A 7,652-nucleotide genomic window follows, 5' to 3' on the forward strand; every position below is an offset into this window, starting at 1 on the left:
AAAGCTTATGTCAAGCCTGATATTAGTGAGGTATCAACCTTCCAATGAGTCTTTTATATGGCTTAGCATCATTCAATAATGTTCCTGATATTTTTAAGAGATGAATTGAATAATTCATAGGTGTGCTACCTGGTTTTGAATCTAATAATCTATACTCTTTTAGGAGATCAAGAGTATACTTTCTTTGATATAAAGCTATTCCCCTTTTGCTCCTTGCAACTTTCATACCCAAGAAGAATTTTAGTTTGCCTAAATCCTTGATTTTGAACAAAGTGTGGAATATCATCTTCACACGTTGGATCTCTTCTATGTCATCCCTTGCTAGAACCAAATCATCAACATAAAACAAGAATAGAAGTGAAACTTGTTGAAGAAGATTTGGTGAAAAGAGAATGATCTACCTTTGATTGTGAGTAACCTGAAGCAATCAAGACAGAGCATAACTTAGAGTTCTACTGACGACTTGCTTAGGGCCATATAAGGATCGTTCCAACTTGCAAACCATTCCTAGATGCACATTTAAACCAGGGAACAATTTCATATAGACTTCTTCAGGTAGATCACCATAAAAAAAGGCAGTGGTCACATCTAATTGATGAATAATACCAGTTCTTACCAGCTGCAGTGCAATTGTTAAGAGTACACAAAGGGTAGTCATTTTAATTACAGGACTAAAGGTATCAAAATAGTCATACCCTTATGTTTGAGTGAAGCCTTTGGCCACAAAGCCTTGCTTTTTGTCTCTCTATAGTCTCATTAGAGTTATACGTGGTTTTAAATATCCATTTACATCCGATTGCATGCTTCCCTTTTGGTAAAGTAGTAAGTTTTCGGGTCTTGCTTTCCTCCAATGCTTCAAGCTCAGCTTTGATTGCTTTCTGCCAATAATCACTCAGAATAGCCTGCTCATAGCTCTTTGGTTCTAGATTTGTGGAAATTGTAATGGAAAGTGTTTTGTGTGATTGTGATAATGAATTGTAACTCAAGTAATTGAAAATAGGATACCATTTTGTGATTAATGATTGGACCATACTATCAGAGACAGTGGTTTGCATACATTCATAATCATCAAGGTATCTTGCCTTGTGTCTTTCTCTAAGAGATCTTCTTAGTGAAGGAGGTGGAGTAATATCAGTGGACTAGAGATTAGATGGGTTTTCATCATATGATAGTGTAGCACATGATGCTGGTGCTGCTGGTAAACTCAAAGAGATGGGTAAGGTTGGCTGTGGTTGAACATCAATTGTGTTGTAATGAGTATTTGATAATGTATGTTGAATGGGATATAAATCTAAGGCATGGAAAGATAATGTACTGCTATCAAAGACATCTATAGGATCATGATTATGTAATGTAAGCTTAATGTCTTAATTAGAATTGGAAACATGTTCAAATTGATAAGAAACTTGATTATTCTCATATGAAAAGAAATTTTCATAAAAAATTACATTTCTAGATATGAAAAATTATTTGTTATTGATGTCCATCAAAAGATATCCTTTTGTTCCTGCTTTAAAGCCAAAAAAAATACATTTCTTCCTCTTTTATCCAATTTCTTTCTATTTGCAACTAAAGCAAATGTAAGACATCCAAAAATTTTGAAGTGTTAGATGTTTGGCATTTTACCAAAAAAAATTCGATAAAGACTTTTATTATTAATAGATGAACTAGACACTCTATTGAGAATATGTACAGCATATGATGCAGCATATCTCCAAAAAATTTTAGGAAGATGAGCCTTAAAATGAATGTTCTAACAATATTCAAAATATCTTGATGTTTTCGTTCTACAACTCTATTTTTTTGAGGTGTCTCAACACATAAAGTCTGATAAATTATTCTATATTTTTTGTAAAAGAAACTCATGATAAATTCAGCTCCATTATCAGTCCTGATGTTTTTTATTTTTGTTTGAAATTGAGTTTCAATTAGTTGCACAAATTGTTGGATAAAAAAAGAAGTTTCACTTTTATTTTTCATAAAAAATAGCCAAGTGAACCTGCTTTTGTCTTTTACTTTTATTAAAAAATACTTATGGCCAGCAAAAGATGGGGTAGAAATAGGTCTCCAAATATCTATGTGCACTAAATCAAATAAATTGACAGATTTTGTTTGACTCAAATGAAAAGAAAATCTTTGTTTTGCATAATTACATGGTTCACAAGGCTCATTTTTTAATGGACATATAATAAAAAGGATAACTCTTTTATTTCCTATAACCTATCAATTGAGACATGTCCTAACCTACAATGCCAAGTTTCATGATTTATAGTGTTTGTGATAGCAGCAACACTAACTGAATTGCTGGTGTTGACTAGTTCTCCATTCTTAGCTTCTAAGTTGACACAAGCTGCATCTGTATTGAAGATATACAAGCCACCTCTTTGTCTAGCATGACCATCTTCAAGGAAAGGTTGTCTTGTATCTCACAGTGTGTATTATTAAATAAGAATTGATAAAGTAAAAAATATGTTGCTTCAGACACAGATATGAGATTAAAATTGAAACATGGCACATATAACACATTTGTAAGGTAAAAATCATGGGTTAAAATTATAGTTTCACTAATTGTTGCTGTGGTCTTAGTTCTATTTGGACATTTGATTAATACAGGATCTATTGTGTGATGAGAGTAAAAAGTATAAAGAGAAAAAGTAACATGTGCAGTGTGTCAATTATCTAGTCATGTGTGTGTAAAGAAATGTGAAAATTTGATAAAATATGGTGTATACCTGCTGAAGGAGCTATTACTGTATTTATGGCCTGTGTTTGAAGAGAACTATGAGCAGGATCACCTTTATGTTGCTGGAATAGAGAAATCAAGACTTGTTTTTTGATCTTCGGAAGACAAGTTGTTTAGGCTCTTACTATTCTCCTCTTGAATTGAACGCACATCAGGTATGTTGCCATCTCCACATGTTTTCTCAGCAACAATCATATTGTTCACCTTTGCTACTTCAAATCTCTTTTGCAAATGAGGAGAAAATTCATACTTATAGTAACGGGTCTTTATGGTGTGTCCAGCCTTCCCGCAATGAGAACAACTTCTCATCATTCCTCTTCCACTACTAATTCTGCCTCAGCCTCAGCCTCAGCCACGTCCGCCTCTGCCACCTCGATTTGTGATACTAGAATTCGTATTCAATGTCATACCAAACCCTCTATTGTTTTTATTACCAGTTCCTCCAGTATTGACCGCATTAACCAGCACCCTTTCTTTACTTTGATCTGAGTTGGTTAATTGTCTTTCTTGTTGCAAAAGTAAAGAGTAGATAGAATTCACACTGGCAATGACACCATCAACATAATTTGTGATTTCACTATTGTGTACTGCTCATTTAACCCTCTCAAAATTCTAACATGTTCTTGGTCTCTATATTCTCTTATGATCTTCAGCCCGCATGATACTCCAAAGGCACAGGATGGGATTGGTTTGAACTCATCAAGTTCTTCCCAAATTCCCTTAAATTTAGTGAAATATGCAGTGATAGATAGATCTCCCTATTTCATCGCAAACATCTCTTCTTGAAGATCGTTCTAGAGCTCCGATGCCACCTTACACCAAAGAACACTCTGAAAAATTTTTGTGCTTAGGGAAGAATGCAACCACAATAGTACAAAGGTGTTGCATATGTCCCAAGCTTCGTAGGTTGAGTAAATTTTTTCAGGTTTCAGAATGCTTCTATCAGTGAATCCCAACTTGTTCTTTGATTCGATGGATAGTTAAACCGATCTCGCTCATGAGTGATAGTTTTGAGTTGTAAGAGGAGTTTAAGTTAGTGATCAACTTGCGCTTTCATTTGGATGGAGGTAGAAGGGACTTGTCTGGTTTTGAATTGGGTTCAATGTTGATCTCCCTACTTACGTTTGAAGGCTGGCAAGTTGATTCATCAATCTTGTGAGATTTTGTAAATCACTCACTAATCAGTTGTGAATTTTCTGGATTATCCACTCCTGCTTCTCGATCTACCATGGATGTCGCAGAAGAAAGGGGCAAAGTTCACCATCTTTGCTTAACAATATTTGCAGCTCTTCCACGCTCAACGCACCATGATGAAATATGTTTTGAGCTGCAAATTTTTTGGTGAAAAATACTATGCAAGCTAAAGAAGAGAGAAATGTATCTATTGTATCAGTGGAGAAATCACTGTTCTTGGCGATGCCAGAGAAAAATACTGTCTCATGGAGTGCGATGGTGTCGGGGTACGTGGCCTGTGGAGACTTGGATTCTGCAGTGGAGTGCTTTTATGCTGCAACTGTGAAGAGTGTGATTACCTGGACTGCCATGATCACTGGGTACATGAAATTTGGCAGGGTTGAGTCTGCCGAGAAATTGTTCCGAGAAATGTGTCAGAAGACTTTGGTGACATGGAATGCTATGATAGCTGGGTATGTTGATAATGGCAGGGCAGAAGATGGGTTGAAGTTTTTCAAGACAATGTTAGAGACCGGGGCCAAGCCGAATGCTGTGAGCTTGACTAGTGTGTTGTTGGGTTGTAGTAACCTATCAGCATTGCAACTTGGTAGACAAGTTCATTAGTTAGTTTGTAAATCTCCATTGAGTAGTGACACCACAGCCGGAACTTCATTGGTTAGCATGTATTCCAAATGCAGGGAGCTGAAGGACGCGTGGAAATTGTTCGTGCGGATCCAACGGAAAGACCTTGTATCATGGAACGCAATGATTTCTGGTTATGCACAACATGGAGCTGGTGAAAAAGCTCTGGAGTTATTTGATGCAATGAAACATGATGGCATGAAGCCAGATTGGATTACTTTTGTAGCAGTATTTTTAGCTTGTAACCATGCAGGATTTGTAGATCTCGGGGTCCAATATTTTGACTTTGTTGTGTTTGGTCCTCTGATTTTGGCTGTGTTTGTGTGTATGTTGTATGCTGAACTGCTCTGGGGTCTTCCCAACCTCACTGCCGTTCTTGGGTTTTGGTGAATGGTGAGTGTTATGTATCAAATAAAAAAAAAGTTAGAGGAATTGTTGTTGTTCTGGTTTACTAATTTTTTTGCTATTGCCTAGTTGTTCTTGCTGGTTGCTGTGTTCTTGCCAATTGCCATGCTTGCTGTGTCTTTTTTGCAATTTGTTAATTTGTTAACTTGTTAATCACTTAATTGCGGTTGTGTTAGATGTTATTAACTCTTTTGCTATGTTGCTATTGACTTATTACTCATTGCTACTCCCTAGTTGTTTTTACTGATCCTTACCTTGTTATTATTGTGTTAATTTAATTGTTCTTGTTATTAGATTTTTTGTGGTTGATTATTAGAAAATTGAAGGAAGCTTGTACCCTTAGGTGTGGTTCCTCTAAAAATCAGAACCAATCAAGAAGTAAAATTGCTAAGATGTGGACCCTTTGGTGTGGTTCCTCTAAAAATTATGTGTAGTCTTCTACATTCTCAATTGGTTTCTACATAGTTCATGATTCTAGTATCATTGTAGCACTATTATTGTTACTCATAACTTGAGCTTTACAAATCATAGTCACAAACCTGAGACATAAGGCTTTCATGTACAAATAAACTTTATGGCCATGACATGCTATGACCATCATCACAGTGCATGCACATTAATGTTCATTTTGTGAACATTATGCCAAATGTGTCCTGCTTGGGTCTTCATATTTTATCTTCTTCTTCTTCTTGATTGTTTTGTTTTTATGAACCATGTTAATTTGAGCCATATGATAAACTATTGCAGCATGCCAAATATCAAACTGCCTCGTTCACAGAATTTCTTCTTTACACTAATACCCTTTTATTCGGTCATGGCTAAAGAGTAGAGGACAAATGCTGGTAGTGCGGGTTGAGAATTTTGATTTTTCATTTTTCATTTTTTTGACGCAAGGTGTAATTGGGCTTTGTCATTTCCCACTTACGGTCTTAGTGGGCTTTCTTAGCTTTCTACCAAAATTTTCATATGCCTAGATATTTAATGTTGATCATGATTTTAAGTTTTTGGAAACTTTTCTCCTCAACTTATATAATTGAACTAATTTTTATGGTTGACTCAGAATCTCTTAATTTTAATATATTTTTTGAGTTATTTCGTTAGCTTGGTAAAAATTGGTGATATGTTTAAAATTAGTTTTTGAGATTAAGCTAAATCAACTTAACTGGATATATTTAACAATTGAATGCACGCATGAGCTTAATTATACCATTAATGTTTAACCCTGTTTATCCTTTTCATTACATTCTTGGCTATAGTAACTGGCATTCCTTGTCTTTGCTAATAGTTAATATAAAGACATTAAACCAAACTAAAAGGTATGTAGCATAGAACTAGTATGCTAAATCAAGTTACTAGATAGAGTATTGGTGCATTTGACCTAATCTCTTGGTTGTCTTGTTTAATGTGTGTGTCTCATTCTTTTGGGGTGCTGACCCATTTTATTTGGTGGTTTATGTTTTATGTGTGTTTTGAGTTTCGTTCCTTTTTCTGAGTTTTTGGACTACGCTATTGAGTGTTGACTGTATTTTTCTTATTGGGTTTCTTCCCTACATTTTTTCTTTTTCTGGTTACTTTTTCCTCTTATTTTTTGTAACAAAAGTAAAAAAATTTAAAAAAAAATTGAGTAAAATTAAATCAATAATGAAATAAATAATACTGGTTAGATGATATGATTATGCTATACATATCAACTTTGCACATCCTTAATTAGCGGACACATGCCAGTGAAATTTGTGTCAAAAGCCAAAATGAGGGCTTGGTTTTTTGCTATTGATAATGTGTCAATAATGTCCATAAAGTGGGGCTTGCAGTTTTTATTTAAATTTTCTATGCCAAGTCCAAGTGTCACCAATGTCAGCTAGCTTTATACTCTTGTGATAAAGATTTAGTTTGCAACAAATATTTAATGCATTTGATTGGATGAAAATTAGGCGAGTGCAATTATTGCCCCCATTAATTGCGGACTTGACTGACTTATATAAACAGAGCCAACCTCTAACCAAAGGAGGCCATCAAAGAAGCAAAGCTCATTTTTTGAAGTGATATATCTATTGTAGTCAGAGAAAATTTCGTTGTGATTGATATATATTGAAGATATGTATTTGTATTTGCTTGTGGTTTGTAATATTATTGATTATTGGATTTAGAATCCAAGATGGTGCTGTCCAAATTTAAAGTGGAAAAATTTGACGGGTCCAACGATTTTAGCTTATGGAAACTGAAGGTACAAGCATTGTTGGTTCTACAAGGTTCAGAAACAGCATTAGAGGGTAAATAAAAACTATAATCTGCATTATCTCCTGAAAAGAAAGAGGAGCTAATGGTCAAAGCATGGAATACTATAAGGTCATGCTTAGCAAATAATGTTCTGCGAGAGGTTATGGAAATGAAGACTCCTGATTCACTATGGAAGGCTTTGGAAGAAAAATATTCCGCAAATACTTTGTCTCACAAATTGCATCAATGGGAGCGAATGTGCAAGTTCAAATACCTGGAAGAAAAGTCAATGCAAAATCACATAGAAGAATTTGATCGAATGATATCCGATGTTAGAGCAGCTGGAATAAAAGTGAAAGATATTGATCAAGTTGCGATTTTGTTGAATACATTACCTCCATCCTATGATGATGTTTGTGATACCATACACTATGGTAGGTCTGACATCTCAATTAAAGATGTTAAAGAGGAA

This window comes from Arachis ipaensis, chromosome B4 (assembly GCF_059453495.1).
Source record: "Arachis ipaensis isolate K30076 ecotype BB chromosome B4, ASM5945349v1, whole genome shotgun sequence".
Lineage (NCBI taxonomy): Eukaryota > Viridiplantae > Streptophyta > Magnoliopsida > Fabales > Fabaceae > Arachis > Arachis ipaensis.